The following is a 13,558-nucleotide window of genomic DNA, read 5'->3' as shown; positions in this document are numbered from 1 at the left end:
CAGAAAGGCACTCGCGACTTTAAAAGATCGCCTTTGTTCCCCACATCTTCGCTCGTGGCTTGTCTTACACCATGGGCTTTCTTGTTTGTGTATTTACTGACTGCACGCCCTGATTTCCAGTGGATTTCAAGCAGTCGCACAGCCTTCGTTCAATCAAAAACATATAGATTAAGAAATAATTATTTCTTTATTGAAATCAAACTAAATTCAATTTTTTGCAATAAAACTGTAAATTTATTTATTTTCTTATTGTGATAAATATATATATGTTTTAAATTGTCTTTTTGTCTGGGTTGATTTTACTTCCCTCCGTCCTTCCTGCCTGTCAATCACCTGTGGCTTCAAAAACCGTCCCAGCCACTCGTGGTCCTGAGATCCGCGCTCACTCACGCACAGCACAATTGCCTTCAGGAATTATAGAAATCCGACTTTAATCTTTTGAAAGGGAAGTGCTGTCCGTGAAGGCCCATTCTACAGCTGTGTAAGATGGATGTGCTTCCTGTCCTGGATCATTCGGTGTCTGTTCAAACGGGATGGTTGTCAGTTCCGGTTCATCAACTGCCCCTTTAAGACGTATTTTCTCATAATCGCGATCATCCTGTATATTTTAAAAGGAGTGTGATTTCAGTTGCGATAACCGATTGTTAAACTGTTGTGTATCAAGCTACATTGACGTTGCCTGTGTCCGTGCACATCCATATCGCAGCGTAACGGTTCATTACTCAAAATATGCCCATATTTTCATAAATCCACTCCTTGAAAGACCCCTTGTCCCAAATTTGCTCTCAGTATAAAAAAAACAACAAATTTCATGCCAGCAGCAGCAGCCGCGTGGCCTAATGGATAAGTCGTCTGACTTCGATTGTAACTGTGATGTTATCAAAAGATTGCAGGTTCGAGTCCTGCCGCGGTCAGCTAACTTGCCGCGTGAAATTTTACATTCTTTATTTTGATTCTGCCTCAAAACCAACCATCTCGTGCAGTCACTCACCGAAAGTAAAGGAAGGCTGTTTGCTTTAAAAAGCTCATGGCACATTTTCATCACTGTCGATCTGGTTGCACGGGCAAAACAAGCGGTGAAGTAGACTTTCGTGCACATTATTTCTGTTTGAATGGAAAAAGTAGGGGATGGATGTCTGACGTTGCAGTAAATAGGAGATAAGGTGACTGAGAAGTTCAGGCAATGGACTGCTGATCCAGTCTGCCCTCAACTTCGTCGTTATTGTGTTAAACCGTTTCCACTCGGTTTTTTTCCGTAATCACATTTAACCTCATTGCCAAATTCACCTTTTACTGACAAGAATGCAGATCGTTGGTGAAGTAATGTCTCAAAGAATAATCTATTCATCAAAGGGAAAACATGAGCAGGACTATGGAGAGGGGGACGATGGGCCGAATAGCAAACGAAGGTCAGAATCTGAGAGCTAGATCCCTTACTGTCGGCGGCTCGTTGGTCTAGGGGTATGATTTTCGCTTAGGGGTTTTAATAATTGAAATGCGAGAGGTCCCGGGTTCAAATCCCGGACGAGCCCTGACAACTTTTAGTCAAAAAAACACTTCTCAGCCGGTCGACATGTTTCAAATTAAAACGTTTGATTGCGCGCCGTTGTTCACACAGCGTCCAAAAATCCTGGAGATTCCCAGGAGCAAAGTGAAACTCACCGAACTGAGTAAAGTTCATGCATCTCAGATGTGCTCGGCTCAGTGTCTCATTGGACAACCTAAACCCGTGTTTGATTCTGGCCAATTCTTGATCAGTCCATCTTCCGTTCTGCACTCATGAGCTCACCTCCATTGGGATATGGATACATTCAGCGTCAATCTCAACTTCAACGTGAAACAGACTCTGCCCTTAATATGAGTGCGTCCTGTTTCTCCAGCGCTGAAAAGATGGGACAAGCTGGCTTTGGATTTAGTCCCTTGGCTATCGAATTTAAACCGTTCAGGAAATCAATCCGGGTTGGGCAAGCTGCCTGGTCTGATTAAAAGGCGTTCAGACCCTACATTCCAGGCATGTTATTGTGTTCTGGCCTCAACATTCGGTTCGACGTATCGGATCATAAGCCGCGCTCATTGTCTGCTAATCATTCTGCTGTTCCCACTAACACCTGCTCTGGTCCATCCTTTGTTATTTTATTGCCCGCTTACCACCCACTTTGCCTTTTCGTATTGTGCCATTTATTATTCAATCATTCCTACGCTCCACTGTATCACAGATATTCCCTTTTGTCCTTCCTCGCTGCCTATTTTTTTCCAGGTGCTATTTTCGTGGAAAAAATCTGTAAATTTTACATTTTTCTTAAAATATCGGAATGATCATCTGACTGAACGTAAGCCCGGCTTCTTCATCCACAGAATGTTCACGACCAGCTGAGTTTTACAGAATTCTTTGTTTTTGTTCACTGTGTTTCTGTATCGCTTTTAAGGTGATGTCCTGTCTGTCCGAGGTCATTCTCTGTCTCTCCAAAATGGTTGCTATCAGTATCGGATCATTATGTATCTGTTTAAAAGGAATGTGATGTCTGTCCCGGATTTTAAATTACAAATTTCAAAAACTGCCTTTGGAGGTTGCAGGAATTTTAGTTTGTTGGTGTGTTTGTGTAGCGAGGGAGTGTGTGCAAACGTGCTGCGCGATCTTACTGTGCATTTCATGTCATGGCAGAAAAAATGCATTACATGCAACTTGAAGCCACACTGATTTGATTGAACACGCATTCGAGGACTGCCTGACAGGAGAAGAATCTGCTGTGGGATTTTGCTGTTCCACATCTGAAAGAAGGCAAATTATATAAGTTAGAAACATAGCGATTTGAGCGAGAGCTTGCGGATGGGCTTTGTGACATGATGAGCTCTTTCCTCCTTATTTTCAAATACAAATCAAATCAAGACAAGACAAGACATGACTGACTGACTGACTTTGTTTATATAAATATATGTATTAATATTTATATATGCGTATATTAACATACATTCCATACTTTTTAACTTTCAAAATAAATGTGCCTTTTCTGTTCTACCGGCACCGGGCTCTATTGCATTTGAGCTCTTTCACAGCACACGCAGCTGCTGTCAGATCCAGCAGAAAGGCACTCGCGACTTTAAAAGATCGCCTTTGTTCCCCACATCTTCGCTCGTGGCTTGTCTTACACCATGGGCTTACTTGTTTGTGTATTTACTGACTGCACGCCCTGATTTCCAGTGGATTTCAAGCAGTCGCACAGCCTTCGTTCAATCAAAAACATATAGATTAAGAAATAATTATTTCTTTATTGAAATCAAACTAAATTCAATTTTTTGCAATAAAACTGTAAATTTATTGATTTTCTTATTGTGATAAATATATATATGTTTTAAATTGTCTTTTTGTCTGGGTTGATTTTACTTCCCTCCGTCCTTCCTGCCTGTCAATCACCTGTGGCTAAAAAACCGTCCCAGCCACTCGTGGTCCTGAGATCCGCGCTCACTCACGCACAGCACAATTGCCTTCAGGAATGATAGAAATCCGACTTTAATCTTTTGAAAGGGAAGTGCTGTCCGTGAAAGCCCATTCTACAGCTGTGTAAGAGGGATGTGCTTCCTGTCCTGGATCATTCGGTGTCTGTTAAAACGGGATGGTTGTCAGTTCCGTTTCATCAACTGCCCCTTTAAGACGTATTTTCTCATAATCGGGATCATCCTGTATATTTTAAAAGGAGTGTGAATTCAGTTGCGATAACCGATTGTTAAACTGATGTGTATCAAGCTACATTGACGTTGCCTGTGTCCGTGCACATCCATATCGCAGCGCATCGATTTATTACTCAAAATATTCCCATATTTTCATAAATCCACTCCTTGAAAGATCCCATGTCCCAAATTTGCTCTCAGTATAAAAAAATAACAAATTTCATGCCAGCAGCAGCGGCCGCGTGGCCTAATGGATAAGTCGTCTGACTTCGATTGCAACTGTGATGTTATGAAAAGATTGCAGGTTCGAGTCCTGCCGCGGTCAGCTAAATTGCCGCGTGAAATTTTATATTCTTTATTTTGATTCTGCCTCAAAACCAACCATCTCGTGCAGTCACTCACCTAAAGTAAAGGAAGGCTGTTTGCTTTAAAAAGCGAATGGCACATTTTCATCACTGTCGATCTGGTTGAAGGGCAAAACAAGCGGTGAAGTAGACTTTCGTGCACATTATTTCTGTTTGAATGGAAAAAGTAGGGGATGGATGTCTGACGTTGCAGTAAATAGGAGATAAGGTGACTGAGAAGTTCAGGCAAAGGACTGCTGATCCAGTATGCCCTCAACTTCGTCGTTATTGTGTTAAACCGTTTCCACTCGTTTTTTTTCGGCAATCACATTTAACCTCATTGCCAAATTCACCTTTTACTGACAAGAATACAGCTCGTTGGTGAAGTAATGTCTCAAAGAATAATCTATTCATCAAAGGGAAAACATTAGCAGGACTATGGAGAGGGGGACTCATGAGATAGGTCTCTGAGAATCAGCACAGGCACGATGGGCCGAATAGCAAACGAAGGTCAGAATCTGAGAGCTAGATCCCTTACTCTCGGCGGCTCGTTGGACTAGGGGTATGATTCTCGCTTAGGGGTTCTAATAATTGAAATGCGAGAGGTCCCGGGTTCAAATTCCGGACGAGCCCTGACAACTTTTAGTCAAAAAAACACTTCTCAGCCGGTCGACATGTTTCAAATTAAAACGTTTGATTGCGCGCCGTTGTTCACACAGCGTCCAAAAATCCTGGAGATTCCCAGGAGCAAAGTGAAACTCACCGAACTGAGTAAAGTTCATGCATCTCAGATGTGCTCGGCTCAGTGTCTCATTGGACAACCTAAACCCGTTTTTGATTCTGGCCAATTCTTGATCAGTCCATCTTCCGTTCTGCACGCATGAGCTCACCTCCATTGGGATTTGGATACATTCAGCGTCAATCTCAACTTCAACGTGAAACAGACTCTGCCCTTAATATGAGTGCGTCCTGTTTCTCCAGCGCTGAAAAGATGGGACAAGCTGGCTTTGGATTTAGTCCCTTGGCTATCGAATTTAAACCGTTCAGGAAATCAATCCGGGTTGGGCAAGCTGCCTGGTCTGATTAAAAGGCGTTCAGACCCTACATTCCAGGCATGTTATTGTGATCTGGCCTCAACATTCGGTTCGACGTATCGGATCATAAGCCGCGCTCATTGTCTGCTAATCGTTCTGCTGTTCCCACTAACACCTGCTCTGGTCCATCCTTTGTTATTTTATTGCCCGCTTACCACCCACTTTGCCTTTTCGTATTGTGCCATTTATTATTCAATCATTCCTACGCTCCACTGTATCACAGACATTCCCTTTTGTCCTTCCTCGCTGCCTATTTTTTTCCAGGTGCTATTTTCGTGGAAAACATCTGTAAATTTTACATTTTTCTTAAAATATCGGAATGATCATCTGACTGAACGTGAGCCCGGCTTCTTCATCCACAGAATGTTCACGACCAGGTGAGTTTTACAGAATTCTTTGTTTTTGTTCACTGTGTTTCTGTATCGCTTTTAAGGTGATGTCCTGTCTGTCCGAGGTCATTCTCTGTCTCTCCAAAATGGTTGCTATCAGTATCGGATCATTATGTATCTGTTTAAAAGGAATGTGATGTCTGTCCCGGATTTTAAATTACAAATTTCAAAAACTGCCTTTGGAGGTTGCAGGAATTTTAGTTTGTTGGTGTGTTTGTGTAGCGAGGGAGTGTGTGCAAACGTGCTGCGCGATCTTACTGTGCATTTCATGTCATGGGAGAAAAAATGCATTACATGCAACTTGAAGCCACACTGATTTGATTGAACACGCATTCGAGGACTGCCTGACAAGAGAAGAATCTGCTGTGGGATTTTGCTGTTCCACATCTGAAAGAAGGCAAATTATATAAGTTAGAAACATAGCGATTTGAGCGAGAGCTTGCGGATGGGCTTTGTGACATGATGAGCTCTTTCCTCCTTATTTTCAAATACAAATCAAATCAAGACAAGACAAGACATGACTGACTGACTGACTTTGTTTATATAAATATATGTATTAATATTTATATATGCGTATATTAACATACATTCCATACTTTTTAACTTTCAAAATAAATGTGCCTTTTCTGTTCTACCGGCACTGGGCTCTATTGCATTTGAGCTCTTTCACAGCACACGCAGCTGCTGTCAGATCCAGCAGAAAGGCACTCGCGACTTTAAAAGATCGCCTTTGTTCCCCACATCTTCACTCGTGGCTTGTCTTACACCATGGGCTTACTTGTTTGTGTATTTACTGACTGCACGCCCTGATTTCCAGTGGATTTCAAGCAGTCGCACAGCCTTCGTTCAATCAAAAACATATAGATTAAGAAATAATTATTTCTTTATTGAAATCAAACTAAATTCAATTTTTTGCAATAAAACTGTAAATTTATTGATTTTCTTATTGTGATAAATATATATATGTTTTAAATTGTCTTTTTGTCTGGGTTGATTTTACTTCCCTCCGTCCTTCCTGCCTGTCAATCACCTGTGGCTTCAAAAACCGTCCCAGCCACTCGTGGTCCTGAGATCCGCGCTCACTCACGCACAGCACAATTGCCTTCAGGAATGATAGAAATCCGACTTTAATCTTTTGAAAGGGAAGTGCTGTCCGTGAAGGCCCATTCTACAGCTGTGTAAGATGGATGTGCTTCCTGTCCTGGATCATTCGGTGTCTGTTCAAACGGGATGGTTGTCAGTTCCGGTTCATCAACTGCCCCTTTAAGACGTATTTTCTCATAATCGCGATCAACCTGTATATTTTAAAAGGAGTGTGATTTCAGTTGCGATAACCGATTGTTAAACTGTTGTGTATCAAGCTACATTGACGTTGCCTGTGTCCGTGCACATCCATATCGCAGCGTAACGGTTCATTACTCAAAATATGCCCATATTTTCATAAATCCACTCCTTGAAAGATCCCTTGTCCCAAATTTGCTCTCAGTATAAAAAAAACAACAAATTCCATGCCAGCAGCAGCAGCCGCGTGGCCTAATGGATAAGTCGTCTGACTTCGATTGTAACTGTGATGTTATCAAAAGATTGCAGGTTCGAGTCCTGCCGCGGTCAGCTAACTTGCCGCGTGAAATTTTACATTCTTTATTTTGATTCTGCCTCAAAACCAACCATCTCGTGCAGTCACTCACCGAAAGAAAAGGAAGGCTGTTTGCTTTAAAAAGCTCATGGCACATTTTCATCACTGTCGATCTGGTTGCACGGGCAAAACAAGCGGTGAAGTAGACTTTCGTGCACATTATTTCTGTTTGAATGGGAAAAGTAGGGGATGGATGTCTGACGTTGCAGTAAATAGGAGATAAGGTGACTGAGAAGTTCAGGCAATGGACTGCTGATCCAGTCTGCCCTCAACTTCGTCGTTATTGTGTTAAACCGTTTCCACTCGGTCTTTTTCCGTAATCACATTTAACCACATTGCCAAATTCACCTTTTACTGACAAGAATGCAGCTCGTTGGTGTAGTAATGTCTCAAAGAATAATCTATTCATCAAAGGGAAAACATGAGCAGGACGATGGAGAGGGGGACGATGGGCCGAATAGCAAACGAAGGTCAGAATCTGAGAGCTAGATCACTTACTGTCGGCGGCTCGTTGGTCTAGGGGTATGATTCTCGCTTAGGAGTTTTAATAATTGAAATGCGAGAGGTCCCGAGTTCAAATCCCGGACGAGCCCTGACAACTTTTAGTCAAAAAAACACTTCTCAGCCGGTCGACATGTTTCAAATTAAAACGTTTGATTGCGCGCCGTTGTTCACACAGCGTCCAAAAATCCTGGAGATTCCCAGGAGCAAAGTGAAACACACCGAACTGAGTAAAGTTCATGCATCTCAGATGTGCTCGGCTCAGTGTCTCATTGGACAACCTAAACCCGTGTTTGATTCTGGCCAATTCTTGATCAGTCCATCTTCCGTTCTGCACGCATGAGCTCACCTCCATTGGGATATGGATACATTCAGCGTCAATCTCAACTTCAACGTGAAACAGACTCTGCCCTTAATATGAGTGCGTCCTGTTTCTCCAGCGCTGAAAAGATGGGAGAAGCTGGCTTTGGATTTAGTCCCTTGGCTGCCGAATTTAAACCGTACAGGAAATCAATCCGGGGTGGGCAACCTGCCTGGTCTGATTAAAAGGCGTTCAGACCCTACATTCCAGGCATGTTATTGTGTTCTGGCCTCAACATTCGATTCAACGTCTCGGATCATAAGCCGCGCTCATTGTCTGCTAATGGTTCTGCTGTTCCCACTAACACCTGCTCTAGTCCATCCTTTGTTATTTTATTGCCCGCTTACCACCCACTTTGCCTTTTCGCATTGTGCCATTTATTATTCAATCACTCCTACGCTCCACTGTATCACAGACATTCCCTTTTGTCCTTCCTCGCTGCCTATTTTTTTCCAGGCGCAATCTTCGTGGAAGAAATCTGTAAACTTTACATTTTTCTTAAAATATCGGAATGATCATCTGACTGAACGTGAGCCCGGGTTCTTCATCCACAGAATGTTCACGACCAGCTGAGTTTTACAGAATTCTTTGTTTTTGTTCACTGTGTTTCTATATCGCTTTTAAGGTGATGTCCTGTCTGTCCGAGGTCATTCTCTGTCTCTCCAAAATGGTTGCTATCAGTATCGGATCATTATGTATCTGTTTAAAAGGAATGTGCTGTCTGTCCCTGATTTTAAATAACAAATTTCAAAAACTGCCTTTGGAGGTTGCAGGAATTTTAGTTTGTTGGTGTGTTTCTGTAGCGAGGGAGTGTGTGCAAACGTGCTGCGCGATCTTACTGTGCATTTCATGTCATGGGAGAAAAAATGCATTACATGCAACTTGAAGCCACACTGATTTGATTGAACACACATTCGAGGACTGCCTGACAGGAGAAGAATCTGCTGTGAGATTTTGCTGTTCCACATCTGAAAGAAGGCAAATTATATAAGTTAGAAACATAGCGATTTGAGCGAGAGCTTGCGGATGGGCTTTGTGACATGATGAGCTCTTTCCTCCTTATTTTCAAATACAAATCAAATCAAGACAAGACAAGACATGACTGACTGACTGACTTTGTTTATATAAATATATGTATTAATATTTATATATGCGTATATTAACATACATTCCATACTTTTTAACTTTCAAAATAAATGTGCCTTTTCTGTTCGACCGGCACTGGGCTCTATTGCATTTGAGCTCTTTCACAGCACACGCAGCTGCTGTCAGATCCAGCAGAAAGGCACTCGCGACTTTAAAAGATCGCCTTTGTTCCCCACATCTTCGCTCGTGGCTTGTCTTACACCATGGGCTTACTTGTTTGTGTATTTACTGACTGCACGCCCTGATTTCCAGTGGATTTCAAGCAGTCGCACAGCCTTCGTTCAATCAAAAACATATAGATTAAGAAATAATTATTTCTTTATTGAAATCAAACTAAATTCAATTTTTTGCAATAAAACTGTAAATTTATTTATTTTCTTATTGTGATAAATATATATATGTTTTAAATTGTCTTTTTGTCTGGGTAGATTTTACTTCCCTCCGTCCTTCCTGCCTGTCAATCACCTGTGGCTTCAAAAACCGTCCCAGCCACTCGTGGTCCTGAGATCCGCGCTCACTCACGCACAGCACAATTGCCTTCAGGAATGATAGAAATCCGACTTTAATCTTTTGAAAGGGAAGTGCTGTCCGTGAAGGCCCATTCTACAGCTGTGTAAGATGGATGTGCTTCCTGTCCTGGATCATTCGGTGTCTGTTCAAACGGGATGGTTGTCAGTTCCGGTTCATCAACTGCCCCTTTAAGACGTATTTTCTCATAATCGCGATCATCCTGTATATTTTAAAAGGAGTGTGATTTCAGTTGCGATAACCGATTGTTAAACTGTTGTGTATCAAGCTACATTGACGTTGCCTGTGTCCGTGCACATCCATATCGCAGCGTAACGGTTCATTACTCAAAATATGCCCATATTTTCATAAATCCACTCCTTGAAAGATCCCTTGTCCCAAATTTGCTCTCAGTATAAAAAAAACAACAAATTTCATGCCAGCAGCAGCAGCCGCGTGGCCTAATGGATAAGTCGTCTGACTTCGATTGTAACTGTGATGTTATCAAAAGATTGCAGGTTCGAGTCCTGCCGCGGTCAGCTAACTTGCCGCGTGAAATTTTACATTCTTTATTTTGATTCTGCCTCAAAACCAACCATCTCATGCAGTCACTCACCGAAAGTAAAGGAAGGCTGTTTGCTTTAAAAAGCTCATGGCACATTTTCATCACTGTCGATCTGGTTGCACGGGCAAAACAAGCGGTGAAGTAGACTTTCGTGCACATTATTTCTGTTTGAATGGAAAAAGTAGGGGATGGATGTCTGACGTTGCAGTAAATAGGAGATAAGGTGACTGAGAAGTTCAGGCAATGGACTGCTGATCCAGTCTGCCCTCAACTTCGTCGTTATTGTGTTAAACCGTTTCCACTCGGTTTTTTTCCGTAATCACATTTAACCTCATTGCCAAATTCACCTTTTACTGACAAGAATGCAGATCGTTGGTGAAGTAATGTCTCAAAGAATAATCTATTCATCAAAGGGAAAACATGAGCAGGACTATGGAGAGGGGGACGATGGGCCGAATAGCAAACGAAGGTCAGAATCTGAGAGCTAGATCCCTTACTGTCGGCGGCTCGTTGGTCTAGGGGTATGATTTTCGCTTAGGGGTTTTAATAATTGAAATGCGAGAGGTCCCGGGTTCAAATCCCGGACGAGCCCTGACAACTTTTAGTCAAAAAAACACTTCTCAGCCGGTCGACATGTTTCAAATTAAAACGTTTGATTGCGCGCCGTTGTTCACACAGCGTCCAAAAATCCTGGAGATTCCCAGGAGCAAAGTGAAACTCACCGAACTGAGTAAAGTTCATGCATCTCAGATGTGCTCGGCTCAGTGTCTCATTGGACAACCTAAACCCGTGTTTGATTCTGGCCAATTCTTGATCAGTCCATCTTCCGTTCTGCACTCATGAGCTCACCTCCATTGGGATATGGATACATTCAGCGTCAATCTCAACTTCAACGTGAAACAGACTCTGCCCTTAATATGAGTGCGTCCTGTTTCTCCAGCGCTGAAAAGATGGGACAAGCTGGCTTTGGATTTAGTCCCTTGGCTATCGAATTTAAACCGTTCAGGAAATCAATCCGGGTTGGGCAAGCTGCCTGGTCTGATTAAAAGGCGTTCAGACCCTACATTCCAGGCATGTTATTGTGTTCTGGCCTCAACATTCGGTTCGACGTATCGGATCATAAGCCGCGCTCATTGTCTGCTAATCATTCTGCTGTTCCCACTAACACCTGCTCTGGTCCATCCTTTGTTATTTTATTGCCCGCTTACCACCCACTTTGCCTTTTCGTATTGTGCCATTTATTATTCAATCATTCCTACGCTCCACTGTATCACAGATATTCCCTTTTGTCCTTCCTCGCTGCCTATTTTTTTCCAGGTGCTATTTTCGTGGAAAAAATCTGTAAATTTTACATTTTTCTTAAAATATCGGAATGATCATCTGACTGAACGTAAGCCCGGCTTCTTCATCCACAGAATGTTCACGACCAGCTGAGTTTTACAGAATTCTTTGTTTTTGTTCACTGTGTTTCTGTATCGCTTTTAAGGTGATGTCCTGTCTGTCCGAGGTCATTCTCTGTCTCTCCAAAATGGTTGCTATCAGTATCGGATCATTATGTATCTGTTTAAAAGGAATGTGATGTCTGTCCCGGATTTTAAATTACAAATTTCAAAAACTGCCTTTGGAGGTTGCAGGAATTTTAGTTTGTTGGTGTGTTTGTGTAGCGAGGGAGTGTGTGCAAACGTGCTGCGCGATCTTACTGTGCATTTCATGTCATGGCAGAAAAAATGCATTACATGCAACTTGAAGCCACACTGATTTGATTGAACACGCATTCGAGGACTGCCTGACAGGAGAAGAATCTGCTGTGGGATTTTGCTGTTCCACATCTGAAAGAAGGCAAATTATATAAGTTAGAAACATAGCGATTTGAGCGAGAGCTTGCGGATGGGCTTTGTGACATGATGAGCTCTTTCCTCCTTATTTTCAAATACAAATCAAATCAAGACAAGACAAGACATGACTGACTGACTGACTTTGTTTATATAAATATATGTATTAATATTTATATATGCGTATATTAACATACATTCCATACTTTTTAACTTTCAAAATAAATGTGCCTTTTCTGTTCTACCGGCACCGGGCTCTATTGCATTTGAGCTCTTTCACAGCACACGCAGCTGCTGTCAGATCCAGCAGAAAGGCACTCGCGACTTTAAAAGATCGCCTTTGTTCCCCACATCTTCGCTCGTGGCTTGTCTTACACCATGGGCTTACTTGTTTGTGTATTTACTGACTGCACGCCCTGATTTCCAGTGGATTTCAAGCAGTCGCACAGCCTTCGTTCAATCAAAAACATATAGATTAAGAAATAATTATTTCTTTATTGAAATCAAACTAAATTCAATTTTTTGCAATAAAACTGTAAATTTATTGATTTTCTTATTGTGATAAATATATATATGTTTTAAATTGTCTTTTTGTCTGGGTTGATTTTACTTCCCTCCGTCCTTCCTGCCTGTCAATCACCTGTGGCTAAAAAACCGTCCCAGCCACTCGTGGTCCTGAGATCCGCGCTCACTCACGCACAGCACAATTGCCTTCAGGAATGATAGAAATCCGACTTTAATCTTTTGAAAGGGAAGTGCTGTCCGTGAAAGCCCATTCTACAGCTGTGTAAGAGGGATGTGCTTCCTGTCCTGGATCATTCGGTGTCTGTTAAAACGGGATGGTTGTCAGTTCCGTTTCATCAACTGCCCCTTTAAGACGTATTTTCTCATAATCGGGATCATCCTGTATATTTTAAAAGGAGTGTGAATTCAGTTGCGATAACCGATTGTTAAACTGATGTGTATCAAGCTACATTGACGTTGCCTGTGTCCGTGCACATCCATATCGCAGCGCATCGATTTATTACTCAAAATATTCCCATATTTTCATAAATCCACTCCTTGAAAGATCCCATGTCCCAAATTTGCTCTCAGTATAAAAAAATAACAAATTTCATGCCAGCAGCAGCGGCCGCGTGGCCTAATGGATAAGTCGTCTGACTTCGATTGCAACTGTGATGTTATGAAAAGATTGCAGGTTCGAGTCCTGCCGCGGTCAGCTAAATTGCCGCGTGAAATTTTATATTCTTTATTTTGATTCTGCCTCAAAACCAACCATCTCGTGCAGTCACTCACCTAAAGTAAAGGAAGGCTGTTTGCTTTAAAAAGCGAATGGCACATTTTCATCACTGTCGATCTGGTTGAAGGGCAAAACAAGCGGTGAAGTAGACTTTCGTGCACATTATTTCTGTTTGAATGGAAAAAGTAGGGGATGGATGTCTGACGTTGCAGTAAATAGGAGATAAGGTGACTGAGAAGTTCAGGCAAAGGACTGCTGATCCAGTATGCCCTCAACT

The 13,558-nt window shown here is 42.1% G+C and overlaps 3 non-coding genes across 3 annotated transcripts; all 3 read left to right on the top strand.

Moving 5' to 3' along the window:
- Positions 1–1,444: 1,444 nt before the first annotated feature.
- trnap-agg (transfer RNA proline (anticodon AGG)) lies at positions 1,445–1,532 on the top strand. The gene is given in 2 exon segments: positions 1,445–1,480; positions 1,497–1,532. It is a non-coding gene; the product is annotated as a tRNA-Pro (tRNA).
- A 6,102-nt stretch (positions 1,533–7,634) lies between these two features.
- Positions 7,635–7,722, top strand: trnap-agg (transfer RNA proline (anticodon AGG)). Its single transcript is given in 2 exon segments — positions 7,635–7,670; positions 7,687–7,722. It is a non-coding gene; the product is annotated as a tRNA-Pro (tRNA).
- Positions 7,723–10,713: 2,991 nt separating this feature from the next.
- trnap-agg (transfer RNA proline (anticodon AGG)) lies at positions 10,714–10,801 on the top strand. The gene is given in 2 exon segments: positions 10,714–10,749; positions 10,766–10,801. It is a non-coding gene; the product is annotated as a tRNA-Pro (tRNA).
- The last annotated feature ends 2,757 nt before the right edge of the window (positions 10,802–13,558 follow it).

Source organism: Pristiophorus japonicus, unplaced genomic scaffold (assembly GCF_044704955.1).
Source record: "Pristiophorus japonicus isolate sPriJap1 unplaced genomic scaffold, sPriJap1.hap1 HAP1_SCAFFOLD_37, whole genome shotgun sequence".
In the NCBI taxonomy this organism is placed as follows: Eukaryota; Metazoa; Chordata; class Chondrichthyes; family Pristiophoridae; genus Pristiophorus; species Pristiophorus japonicus.
The sequence above is the reverse complement of the archived record's forward strand: the minus strand, read 5'-3'. Positions and strand labels throughout refer to the sequence as shown.